Source organism: Zonotrichia leucophrys, chromosome 2, assembly GCF_028769735.1.
Source record: "Zonotrichia leucophrys gambelii isolate GWCS_2022_RI chromosome 2, RI_Zleu_2.0, whole genome shotgun sequence".
NCBI lineage: Eukaryota > Metazoa > Chordata > Aves > Passeriformes > Passerellidae > Zonotrichia > Zonotrichia leucophrys.
This window is the reverse complement of record NC_088171.1, coordinates 133,423,394-133,437,026: the sequence shown is the minus strand read 5'-3', so window position 1 is coordinate 133,437,026 and position 13,633 is coordinate 133,423,394. Positions and strand designations below refer to the sequence as shown.

Below are 13,633 nucleotides of genomic sequence, written 5' to 3'. Positions count from 1 at the left end.
AAAAAAAACAAAAACCACACACAAAAAAAACCCAACAAACAAACAGAAAAACAAAAACCAAGCCCACAACTCTGGAGAGGAAAGGATGAAGGCAGAAGAAATTAAAGTTATGCCTTAACCGGAATTTAGCTTGTGTGTGATGAGACATACATACAAAGTAAAAATATGCATTGCACAGCTTAGATAAGAGAAGTAATGGAAGACAAGAACTATCTGTGATAACAATAGACCCCTTACCTGACTTTAATATAGCGGGGTGGGGAGAAAAATTATTTTGTTGTTGTATTCAAAGTACTTGGATCCCAAATGGAAAGTCTACACCAAATGAGTTACTAGAAATGAAGAGTCCAGCAAGAGACTAAAGCATGTGACTTCCCTTAAGACCAAAATCAAAACAGATTTCTGATCTAGATTAGGACACTGGTGCAATTCAGACAGCAAACTCTGGTGCTGAGATCCTGAGAACTCATTGCACATGACAATGGGGCTGTATAAACCCCAGCAAAGCTGAAGATCTGCTCTGTGCTTAACCAGAGTGGCTCAGGAAGCAGCACAGCTCAGGACCTGGCTCCTGTCTGCATGGAAGCAGACACAAACAGCTGAATCTTTTGTAATACCAAAGACATTGAGAAATCTGATTTTTACACTGAAGGGTCTAGCAGGATCCATTTTGGCTGGAAGGAAAGATCTACCTCTCCTTGCTGACTTCGTGTTACACAGATGATCTGACCTGACATGACAAGGCTCCATTTCCTGGAGTGCATGTGAACTCCCAAAATAAGTCCCAAAATAAGACTCTTCTGTGGTGACCCTCACAGGCTCCACTCTACAGAATGTCTCCCTGTGTCTCAGTACAAGTGCTGGAGGAGAAAGTGGGTGCAGGAGCAGCTGAAACATGTTTTGACCCTGGTTGGTGTAACGGACAGGGCAGCTCCCAGGGGATCATGGGGACAAGGGTGCACACTGGGGCCAACAGGAGCAGGCTGGGGCAGGCAGCCCGTACAGCACAGCACAGAGTGGGCACTGGCATCACAGTTTTATGATATTACCAGAATCTAATAATTTTGAAGTGTTCTGTACTGTGAATCATGTTTCTACCATATGCTGATACCACCACTCTGCTTGAGGCTAAAAGTATCTGTTAGTAACAAATTCCTTATGATAAATCTCTCAGAAGGACTGGATCCAGTAGTATTTCTCAGTGTCACACATGTGCACATGCACCCTCACAAATGCACCTGTGTGCACAAGGCTTACTGGATTTTTCACAAGACAAAGTCATAGCTTCTGTTTTTGGAGATGGGTGAATGAGGACAGATTAATGGTCATGTCAAAGCCCAGTAAGTGGTTCCCTCACAGTGAGTGTAGAAGGTGAAATGTCATTTTCTTTCTTCAGGTTCACATTCTTTCTTTGCTTCAGAGAATCCAAGTTCAAACTCACTGTTTAATATGCAGCTTTCTGGTAGAGATTGGTTAGAGGAGAACCAATGTGATGAGGTACACCTTATGGGCTTAAAAGGAAAGACAGCATTTCCTTACTTCCCCAGAATAAGGAATAAGGGGAGTCAACTCCCACTTTCCTGAGACCTATTTGGGAAGTTGAAGTCTATGTCTCAGCCTTGCAATACCCATGTTCCCTGCATGGCCCTGAATGCCTTTGAACAGGTCCAGGTGACTGATACTTCTCAACATGTTTTGTGCAAAAGTGCAGAACTCTTTCATCTCTATGGGCCAAACAACGGAATTTGTGAAGCCAGAAAGTAAAAGAAATTTATAAATCTCATTTCAGATCTCAGAAGAATAATGTAAGGCAAAATAGAGAGCTTATGTATCTCCTTTTATTGTACATTTACTGGTTACCATGTAACTACTTTTAAGTAAAACTCAGCATTTGAAATAGTTTGTCTCTATTGTCTAAAAGATCTTTTCAAAGAATCCATTTGTTGTTTTTCTTCCTGTTCCTTTTCTTTCCTACTCTCCCTTGAATACCACAGGTTCTTATTTCTGGCTTACAAGGATGGTCATCTGCTCTTCTCATTCTCATTTGGTCTCCCTGGATAGAAGAGAAATGATGAACCTTGCATTCCTTCACTGTCTTGGTCCCAGGGGAAATAACTGTAGCCACAGATATAGAGCAGAAAAAATGAGTGAACTGGGCTTTTCCACCATCCTTTATTTACACTTTTCATGGTTTCTTTTACCTCAATATTGGTTATCTGTTAATGTTCATCCAGCAGCCCAGCAGGGATCAGTCCTTACTCTCACCAGTGGAATATCTTCTCACAGCAAGAAAAAATTATAACAGCCCGAGTCAAAGAATTAGATAGCACCCAAATTTTTATAACTTGCAATACCATTTGGGACTGCTAAAATTATGGAACAAAAAACTTTTTTTTGAATGAATATAGAGTAATCCCACCAGTCTCAGGGCAACTCTAAATGCACAGGCATTTGTTGTCCACTAGTAGCAAAACTGCCTTTATAAAGTAGCACACCCAAGTGAAGGTGGCTGTGATTCAGTACACTGGAGGCTTTTTACTTTGCAAAATAGAGCTATATAAAGGGGGTATGGCAGGGAAAAAATGGTGTGCAGCAATTTTATAGCATAAACTGTGATAAAATATTGGCAGAGATTAGTAACATTTGCCTGGTTTCAGGTTTCTTTACAAAATTCAGATATTACATGCGATTTTGCAGGATCTTTCTATGCAAAGACAAAGGACTTTTTTTTTCCATAACTCTTGTGAGTGACAGAGAAAACAAATATCTTCCTGACTTTATTTGTCATTTATAATTCGTTTTGGAGGCCCGAGACAACACCATGCACCCAGAAACACTAATCTAGGAAGCTAGGGTGAAGTCAGAAAGAAAGGGTAAAAGAGAGGAGTATGTTTATGCTGACTTCATGGTTTTTAGTGATTCACTAGCCCGCCCAGTGTGGCTATCATGAAACACATTGCTAGTGTACACCAGCTGAAAAAGGGAACAATCACAAGGTAACATTAATTAGAAATCAAGAAGGATAGAAAAATTACAATATGATTCTAGAAGCTTCCTTAGAAGATACTTCAAATTTACAAATAGAATTTTTCAAAATATATGGGTTTTTTTACCAAATATCTTAAACTGATGAGCCTAGCACTGGTTGAGGTGGAATAAAATTACTCTGCACAGTTCTTCCAGATAAATAGCTGCAGGAGAGAAAGAAGAGCCCATGAGCAGGGTAAGCACTATGTCTGCTCACAGAGCAGCCAGAGGACTCATCCCACTCCACACCCTGGGATTTGTGCTTTCACCTGGTGCAATGGAAAACCATTTTGAAATGATCTCTCTGATGGAAGGAGCCTGAACCCACATTATCTGCCTCCCCAATCTGTCCTTATGCTTCCACTTGCCCTCAGTTTGGATCTGCTCCAGAGATCACAAAATCTCTTCTCAGATGAGCATTATAACAAGTATGCTCCTGGGTAAATAAATTAATCATGTCTTATTTCACCTTTGCATTCATCTGAGAGTTTTCATGGGGTGTGATTTTACAAATTATCAGTTTGTGGGTCCTGGTGTCATAGATTTTCACTCAATATTCAGTTATATGGTATCATCACTCCAGCTGGTGGATTCTGCTTGCTGCAAGAAATGCATGAAACAGTACCCAAAAGAAAGAGTAACTCCTCCATGCACCATTCATTCATCAATCTCAGTGAATGAAAATTGGGTACTTTGATGAAGACTTTCATTGAGCCAAAGTCTTTGAGAGGCTGTCACCTTACCTCCCACAAAAACTCATAAGACACTTTGTGACTCTACAGGAAAGAGGAGACTTCTCAGCCACCTCTTGTGGGGGTACTTAGAGCAGGCTGCAGCCAGTTTCTTCAAGGGAATCTGATGGAGGTGTGGCAGCAAAACTGAGCACAGGTGTGATTGTGCGTTGCCTTAAGTTGGTCCTGCAAGGAGATGAAAGGAGAAGTGATGAATTAAATGCAAAGGCACTTCCTTAAATATAGTCAAGGTTTCACCTAGATTCTCTTTTTAATAATAAACAAAAATATTAAAAGAGTTACATAGACCCCAGAAAGTCAGAAGCATCATAATGGACTTCAATGCCATGAGTATCTGGGGCTAACCTGACAGACTGCAGTAAAGATGTATATTGTGGGGAAATACAGCATCTACAATTTATTATTTCCTGTATGAATAGCATGTAGCCCCTGATGTATCTCGTGGGGAATTTGCAGGAGATCTCCTTTAATTAACTTGAGTCACTAGAGAATGCAAGTAAATAAATCAATGCAATCTTGATCTTCTCAGATTTAAATGTATAGAAGGTTCCTTTATTACCTCAGGAGTTTCTCTCATGATTTGTTTCTTAGTTATGCAGATTGATTTGGCTGTTCAGCGTGGAGGTCCAAGTTTCCCTCCTCATGCCTGAGGAGTTGTCAGTGGGCAGGAGAAAGTAGGAGCCAGACTTCCCTGGAGCTAGCACTGGGTGTCAGTGGTTTCCTGAACTGACACTGCAGTTACTGCAAGTTCATTACACCTCCTGTTCCTTGAAGCCTGCTCCTCTCCTGCTCTCCCCTGTGTTGGTAGAAACCCCATAGGGAAGTTAGTACCAGGACCACCATGAGCTTTGCTTTAGGGAGTCAGCAAAGTCTGCTAAGGCAGGGGAATGAGTGTCAGAACAATGCTCCTATTCCCAAGACAGGTTATACTAATGCCATTATCTGACTGTGCCATTTTTGTTATACTAATGGCATTATCTGACTATGGAAGGAGAGAGGAAAGGAGAGCAGAAGGAACTGAGTGTATTTAGGCCTCTACTCACTGTTACCAGTTTGTGACTGAGCAGGTAAATCATATTTCATGCTATTGTTTGGAGTTCCCCAAGTGAGCCTGCTCCAAAGCCCACCCAAACTTTCAGGCAGAAGCTCTTTTCTGGTCCATTTACAGCAAATGACTAAGTTGGATTTGAAGCCATTTCCATACTGGACGCAGTCTAAATAAATGCAATGACTGAGAAGTAATTCTATAGCTTTTGTGCTTCAAATTCACATTCCTGGCTGAGATTCCTGACTAAAGACAAAAAAATCATCTTTTATTACACATCAAGTGTTAGCATAGCTTTTAAAAGACAAACCAATTTCAAGTATCAGAGAACAGAATAACGTTTAAACCATAGGAGCAGCAACTTCTTACTCTGAAAATCAATACCATTGCACTTAGGAGAGCTGCAAAGTCTCTTCAGTTTCTATTGCCATAAGCTGAGGCTCTGATTCCCACTGTAAGCATTACTCACTTCCAACAGACTTTGATCCTTACTGGGAGGAAACAAGGATCCGACCTCTGCCTGAACTTGGGGCCTGTGGAGAAAAAGATTCCCCAGTTAGAAAAAATAGAGGTTTCTGAGCTTCTTGTACATCTGCCAGCTTCCCAACAGGCAGCGTGTGCATGTGCCTGGGTAGTGTTCCTGAGGCATCTCCTCTAATTAACCTCTCAGAGAAGGTTGCCAGCTAATTTGCTGACCAACTCCAAACAACCAAAAAAAAAAAAAAAAAAGAAAAGGCAGGCTGTGATTTTGAGCATGATTCTTGAATTAACTTCACCAGATAGAGTGAAAAAATAGCTCTGGCTGCAGAGCAATAACCTCATTCCTGCATCTGCTTCTGACACTGCTCGCTCCTCACCCCCAGCTTTCTGACTGGGAAGTTTCCTGGTGTGATTAAGTCATTATTGGTTTACTTGAGTAGAAATAATGAAGATGTCCCATGTGAAAATAGACCAAAATTAAATTCACCGAGCTCCTAAAAACACATATATATAAACCAACAACCTCAGTTACTCTGTTGCATTCCTGATGGAAACTGTGGATATCAAAGGGATGTTCTGGCTATTGCATAGTGAAGGCTTGCATAGTCAAAGGACCTTTCTGCTTCTCATGCTGCCCTACCAGTGAGGAGGCTGAGGGTGCACAAGGAGCGGGAATGAGACACAGCTGGGACAGCTGACCCCAAGTGACCATTCCACACCATTCCAATATGGTATTTTGGTCAGTGTTGAAATGGGGTGGGGAAGGAAGGTTGGCCAGGGCTGCCACTGCTCAGGGATTGACTGGGCATTTGTTATTTTGGTGAGCAATTGGTTTTCTTCTGCATCACTTGCTTTTAGACTTTTACCCTTCTGATTCTCTTCTCAAGAGGGACAGTGAAACAGTGGATCTATGGTGCTTAGCTGCCTACTGAGATTAAACCACGACAGAATGACAGACTTGCAGCCCTTCCCACAGGTCTGCTGAAACCACTTCCTGAAGCTGCATAAGTTTCTTGCATAAAGTGGAAAACCAGTATATGCTGTCCCACTGACAATTTTACCCCCTGATTCCTCCCACATCCTAAAAGCTTCCAAATACCTCCACTTTTTTCTCACTGGACTTGGGTTAACTTCTCTTTATCCTCATGTTTTCTCCTGATGCCTTTTCATTTCCACCAGCCACAAACCAAACTTCATCTCTCTCCTACCCCTATCTCCATCTGCCTCCCTTCCTCTGCTTGCCTTTCTTCCTCCTTGCTGCTCCTGTGGGTAAGTCTCAACACTGATTCAAGGGCTGAAAGCACATGAGTTTGTCACTGCTCTCACCTTGCTGCAACCCTGCGTGCTGCCCCTGTCACAGCATGACCAGCTGTGGCACAGCTGTGTGGGACACACTTGGAGGATGCCTCCTTCTCCCTAGCTCAGCTGGCTGACCTCGTGCTGACGTTTGATTCTCCTTTTTCCCTATCCTGTTTTTTTTTTCTACTCTTCCTCACTCCTTGCTTCTTGCCACTTTGGGGTCATTTCTCTCTCATGCAAATGAAAGGGAGTAAAATACCTAAAAATAAGTAAAGCCATAAGTAGGCTGTCTGCTTTTCTGCTTCTGTATAACGAGCCATAGAAGTGGGAGATTGCCAGGGACATAAAACCTGCAAAGTTGTTGAAAAACTGAGGGACACTTGAGGTTTTTCTTTAAGAGCTTGAATGCTGCTCACAGTTTAGGTTTGAGTGTGTTTGAATTGATCAGTTCATGAAGACAATTTCATGGCATGGCTTGCTTGTGATGAGTAGAGGGTTTTTTCACAGACCAGCATCTTTTCATCTCTCTGTTGCTCTAATTTGCTCTCTGGTAGGAAAGAATAGGGTAAAGATATAAGAGCTAGTTTAGGAAAGTAGATTTTTGTTGTTTAACATAGCTCAGCATAATTACTATCAAATTAGCTGTGGTTGAAACCAATATCTTGGACTGTAAATTGCACTGCCCCACAATGCCTATGTAAGTAATTTCAGGATGCCTACATCCTAAAGTGGGTCAGAAAGCTGGCAGGTTTGCTTAAAGTGTTTGCATCTGACCTGAACGTCGCTGCAGAATCAAGAAAGAGCTAGTGGCTGTACAACAGTTAAAGTTGTGGATGGTAACAGTAGGATATGATACGACAATGTCAGTCTGGGATGGGGAGCTGGACCTCACCCACAGCGCTACAGAAGAGACTTCTGGCAGTGACAGTGACTCCTCATCCTTGCTGTGGTTTGCTCTTGATTGAAGGAGTCAAGCTCCTGCCTTAACCAGCTCAGGCATTGTGCGTTTCTGTCTTTTGGGGAGGGATACTTCAATCTTTCCACCATGCCCTGTAACCTGGAATGTGAGGAAAAGATTTATGTAACCACTATTCTCCAGAAGTTATGAGCCTTTGAATAACTGGGGCAGTGTGTCCAGTTTTCGGCTGTTTGAAGGGCCTGGAAAGGCCCGGAGTGGCCTTGGGGCAGCCCGCGTATCGAAGGACGAGAAGAGGCTTCAGTTCTTCTTTCGGTCTTTATGTTTATTAAATGTTTATCTAAAAGATTTTCTTTCAGCCCGACAGAGGTCTGCTCAGCAGTCAGCCATGAGCACACTGTACTGCCCTCCGGACAGTCACCTATCTTTATACCCATTGTTACGTGTACAATATTTATCATTTCTCCCCAATCCTTTTTATTTTTATTGTCCGGTGCACTTTCAGTAACGACCAATCCCAAAGCGCCACCATCACCAAAGAAGATGGAGGAGAAGAAGAAGAAGAAGAAGGACAGGACACGCCCCAATTCCTCCATCTTACTTCTCTAAACCCCCCTGTACATAAATCCTAAACCTTGTGTCTCACCCTCTAATTAACTAATCCCTTCACCATTTACCCCAGTGAAATCCTCCTATCCTCATACAGGTGTCGTCTCCTGTGTAGGATCAAAGTCCAGCCACCAGACACTTCTGGCAACATTCCAGGACTCCCGAGCCCCCCAAGGGTGGTCTCGGTGGCTCGGCACCTCAGTCCTGAGGTGCTGAGATCCCACAGCAGTGTTCAACATCTCAGAGAAAATACAGCAGCTCGGAAGCTGAGGAGTGGCCCTTTCTTCAACAGCTGGGAGAGGAGCATACACCACAGAAAGCAATTCCCTTCTTCAGAACAGCAGGGAGTGATATAGTGCTCCTGCCCCTAGAATGGCAATCTGGCAGGAATCCCTTAGCACACCAGAAGTTTTCACTGGGTGTGTTAGATCTGTGACCTGATTACTCTCAATCCAGTTGTGGGTACTGGTCCATCTTTCCCCAGTGATGACTATTAAAATGATAATCCTGCACCATCATAAGACAGAGTGTATTTCATAGCTTAATGACCTTCTATCTTCCTGGAAAAAGTCAGGTTATATTACAGGACTTTGCTATCTATTCTGGTTACTTACTTAGTGCTTCTCAACATAATCAAATTCATTTCTCTGCTTCTTACTTGAGGGCAGATTTTCTTTTGTGCCACCAAAGTACTGTTACAGTTATTTATAAATGTTCGTCAGATCATTTGCCTGTACAAATTACAGCCTGAGTATTATCTGTGAACTGTGTATTTCCATTATTCATCCCAGTCTCCACTCCTGATTGGATGCCTGAAACATTATGAATAGAGAAAAAAGTGAGTGATGAATAGTGAATCATGAATAATAAACAGAAGATGAGTAGACTTTTTCAACTCCTATTCCTCCATGAATATGTGTACCCCTCTATATCAGTTGCCTTCGCCAACATTCATATGCAGAGAAAATAGATTGAAACAAGACTAACAAAAAAGGGCAGGAATGCAGCTGAATCAAATCAGGAACTAGCATTTTTTGTGCATAGTTGTGAATGGACTACTCAGCAGTTATTCAACTCCAGTAAAATCCAAGTGTTCTAGAGATGAACTTAGCTGCACAAGGCAAGAGCAGGATTTTTTCCACCCTGCCTTCTCCCAGACCTTTCCAGGAAGGTGGATATGTGACAGTGTTTCTGCTTTCTTCTTCCTCAGCTGTAAAATAGAAATAATTATGCCCTTAATTCTCCTTGCAGCACCCTCAGACCTCTGAATAAATGATGCTAAGTGAGAAAGAAACATTACTAAAGACTCGTCAGTAACTAGCATAAATCATGTCAACCTTTAGATTCTTAGCCATTTAAGTAACTTACAGATATGTACAATGCAGATGTTGCTTAGAGATTATTCTTAATTTTTTTTCCCACAACAGATAATTGATAGCTTCTGTGTGCCTGACTTGCCAAATCATGTTTTACTTTAAAAAAATATATAATTTTAAAAAATTTTTTTCCTGTACAATGCCCAAAACTTTATAATTATTGTTTTCTTAAACTGCAACTATTTGTCTTCCTAAACCTTTAAAAAATCTTCTAATATAGCCCTTTTGAAACATCTTGGCAGTGAATGTAGGCAATTGCAATCACTCTTGGTCTAATTTGTGCAACTATAGAAATATATTTTTTCTTAGCTGTGGGCCCCAGCTGCCCAAAGCTGCCGACCACGATTGAAGATGTGATCATACTTTATTTTAAAAAAAGAGATTTTGTTTAGATTGTGAGATTTGTACTTCTCTTTTTCATGTTTTTACAGATGGATCTGAAGTAATTACATGTGCACTTCTAACTTCTTTCTATTTAGGGAATCTACGTGACTCTTGAGCTTTGTAGGAAGAGGCAACAGGATTTTCATCTTAAAAAGGTAAAACCCTAATCCCTAGAATCTCACCTGTAAATGAAAAAATAAATAAGCCTTCTACATGTGATCTAACAGTTTGTTGCTAGTTACTATCAAGCTGTTTTGAACATTTTGAAAATTCAGAAAAGAAATGTTCCTAGCTTGAATAAAAACAGCCAAGCCTTTCAGGAACTGCTGGAGGGTACTCAGCCAAAAGCATCCATTAGTCACCCAGAATTACCCCTCTAAATCTGACAGAAGAGGGACTCAAATCTGCTTTTCTCATAGAATGAGTATCTCAACCTGCTTTCAAAGAGCCTTTTGCCAGCTGGGACCCAAGATGGTTATGCTGAAACCAGCACTCTTAAAATAGTTTTGGTTTTGACTTTGGCTTTCTTAGTGACAAAAGTCATTTGCATCCAAAAATTCACAGTATGCTTTAACCACTCTAAACCAGTATTGCATTGAGTGAAATACCTACAGATATGCATGAAACAGACCTGGATAGCACTCTCCTTAACACTTACTGAAGTGAAATGACAGAAATTTCTGTATTTATGGAATACCAAGATCTGAAGATTTTTTTGGAAGAACTTTTCAAGCAAAAAACGTTGAAAAAATATTTTATGCTATTAAAGTATGTGTTTTTAAAAGTACTGTATACACTTTCTTCAATCACAGTGGTGCATCTGTTTAGATGTTAGGTCTGACTCTCTAAAAAACTATAATCAGAAAGATCAAAGTACCAGTCTAGCCTAAAACTCAGTTAATGGAAGTTTTGTGACTATATTTTTGCCACTTTAGAAAAATAATAACACAGCTTTGCTGATGTTTCCTTTAGTGCTCCAATGAACTGTAAATTAGGGTTACACTTTTAGTGTCCTTTTGAATTATTATATTATAAATGCATCTCATCTGTCTCAAGGCATCAATGCAAAAAATTACAAGATGACCTTTAAAAATGGCTTGTAAAGCACTGTTGCTTACTTTGTTCTAGATCTCATCTCAGACAATCTCTTGTCTTTGTCACTTTCAGAGATAAATTGCTTTTTCCACTGTGCCTACACCTGTAATAGCAGCTGTCTTTTAACCACTTGTCACTCACTTTTCTACCCCCTCTTCATTCCTGCTTTTATCTCTTTCTGCCTTCACTACAGTTCTCCATTTCTCCCCAGGAAAAATTATATATTTAATATATAAATACAAAACACAACATACCCTGACCTTACCTTCCTTCTTCTTTCATAATGCAGGCAGCTCCTGTTTGCCTTTTTTTCTTACCCCTCAGCTGTTCCTGCATTCCCACCTTATCCCATATCCTTCTCCTTAGCTTCTCAGTGAACTCTGGCCTTTTTTCCATAACAATGCAAGCAAGTCTTGTCCTGCTCACACCAACCTGGCTCACCAGCCCTTGCCAATTTTTAATCTGTTCCCCTACAAGCTCCAGCTGCAGTGTGGTATTTCACTTCTCCCTCATGACAGTCTGGTGCCTTGGACTTGAACAAAAATGAGCCCATACTTCTGAAAAATGTATCCTTTTTTTTTTAGTTTAAGTATGGCTTCTCTTTTTTTTCTTTTTCTTTTTCTTTTCATTTTCTTTCAGTCTACCTAAATTCTGGGAGATTTTCTTGTTCTCCTCCATATTGGGGGAGAGCAGAGTGGTTCTCACTAAGGCCTTATTTTTTATAATAGTTTTGATTTGATTGTTCTCATTTAATGTTGTGTGTCATCTGTGAAAAAACCAATGAGTCTGTGACAAAAAGGTATGTCTTTACTCCATGTCTATTTCCCTATGTCCAAACAAAAACGTTTTAATGTCTTTTAAAAATTCAATCAGGCCAAGACAAACAAGCTAAAACACACCTCTTAGCCTCTCTGCCTTGTAGACTTGTTCCTCAAACTCCACAACTGCTTTTCTTTGGCACAGTATTGCTATGCTGCTCTTAAATGGATGCAATTTTCTGCTGAGATATATATAGTTCCCCACTCCATGTCATAACTCATTCTTGCAAAGTCTTTTCTAACTTCTCTAAGATACGTTTCTTACCTACCCCATCATCTAAGGCTCTCATTAAGATCCCATAATTTTATGTCTTAATGAGACCACTAACCTTTATCAGAGTTCATGATAATGAATGGCTCCCCAAAGCACCCACTGAGCCAGTTTAAAGCAGGAATATTTTTTTTCTGTAAAACCTTCTCAGCTAGCACCATGTTGAAGCCATCACCATCTTGCTGATGACTATGCCTGTATATTTGGTTTATATCTGACCAGAGGCAGGTATCTCTAGATGCAGGTATCTGCGAAACAGCTCATTTTGCTCTATGGAAGATAGAAAGAAACAAAGCAATGCCAGGTCAGACCCAATGAGTTGATATGGAGAGGGCTTGTTTCCCTTCAATAGTTGCAAAGGAAATTGAAAATCTCTAGCTCACCTGTCAATATCTGCTGTGGCACTATCTGGAACTATGGAGAGGAATCCCACTTTTTTGTGGACTTGAAGTATTTTATCTTAGTTTTTAAATTATATGCAGTTGGGAGCAATTTTGTATCCATACCTGGATCTGTGCAAAGCCTTCTACAATAGGATTTGAGGCCATGAATTTGTTCCCATGGTGCCACTGTAATGATTAGACTTCAAATTACCAATAGCATCCAAATGCTGTTCAAAAAAGACTGAAGAAAACTTCTTGCAAAGATTAGAGGAGCCACAGTGATGTATGGCAACAATATGGAGGCATTCAGGAGCAGTTAATTGATAGCTTGTGTGGCTGGTATTCACAGCACTGCAGTCCCAGTGACTCTAAACATATGGCAAAATAATGCTGAAAAATAACAACGGCGTTTAGTCAACTGCACTATATAGCACTTATTTTTTTACTTATTGCTAAAAGTGGTATGTAAAACTTTTCTTGATTTCCCTTGGAAAAGATTTTAAAATTAAGATCCAAGCTACTTGGAGAAGACATGAAGTCAGATAATCATTAAATTGTTTCAATTGGAAAAGCTTTTTGTGGTCATCAAGTCCAACCATTAAGTGAACACTGCCAATCCACCACTAAAGCACATTTACACTTCTTTTAAAATCTTCAGCAATATTCAGACTCCCATAACTATGGGTAACATTTGGTAATAATTTTGTCTTTGTTTTGCTGCATGATTGCCTTTTAGCATTAAGGGGAATTCCAGCACTTGTGCTAACACTGTAGTGAGGCCACTCATGTTCATCTTTGAAAAGTTGTAGAGATCAGGAGAGGTGCCTGAGGACTGGGAGGAAGAAAATGTCACCCCAGTCTTCAAAAGGTCAAGGAGGAAAGCACAGGGAACTAGAGGTCAGTCAGCCTCACCTCAGTCATGGAAAGGTGATGGAGCACCTCATGCTGGTGATGGAGCACCTCATTCTGGAGGCCATCACTATCCACAGGGATGACAAGAAGGTGATCAGGAGTAGTCAGCATGGATTCACTAAAGGTAAAACACGCTTGACCAGCCTGATTGCCTCCTATGATGAACCAACTGCCTGGAGGGACGAGGGGAGAGCAGTGGACATTGTCTACCTTGACTTCAGCAAGGCTTTTGACACGCTCACAACATCCTCACAGGCAAACTCAGG

General features: G+C 40.8%; 1 long non-coding RNA gene across 1 annotated transcript; it reads right to left on the bottom strand.

The window, feature by feature from the left end:
• Positions 1-3,018: 3,018 nt before the first annotated feature.
• LOC135443367 (uncharacterized) lies at positions 3,019-11,393 on the bottom strand. The gene is made up of 4 exons (XR_010438980.1): positions 11,249-11,393; positions 5,294-5,357; positions 4,339-4,575; positions 3,019-3,944 (listed from the first exon to the last, which is right to left on the bottom strand). It is a non-coding gene; the product is annotated as an uncharacterized LOC135443367 (long non-coding RNA).
• Positions 11,394-13,633: the final 2,240 nt, after the last annotated feature.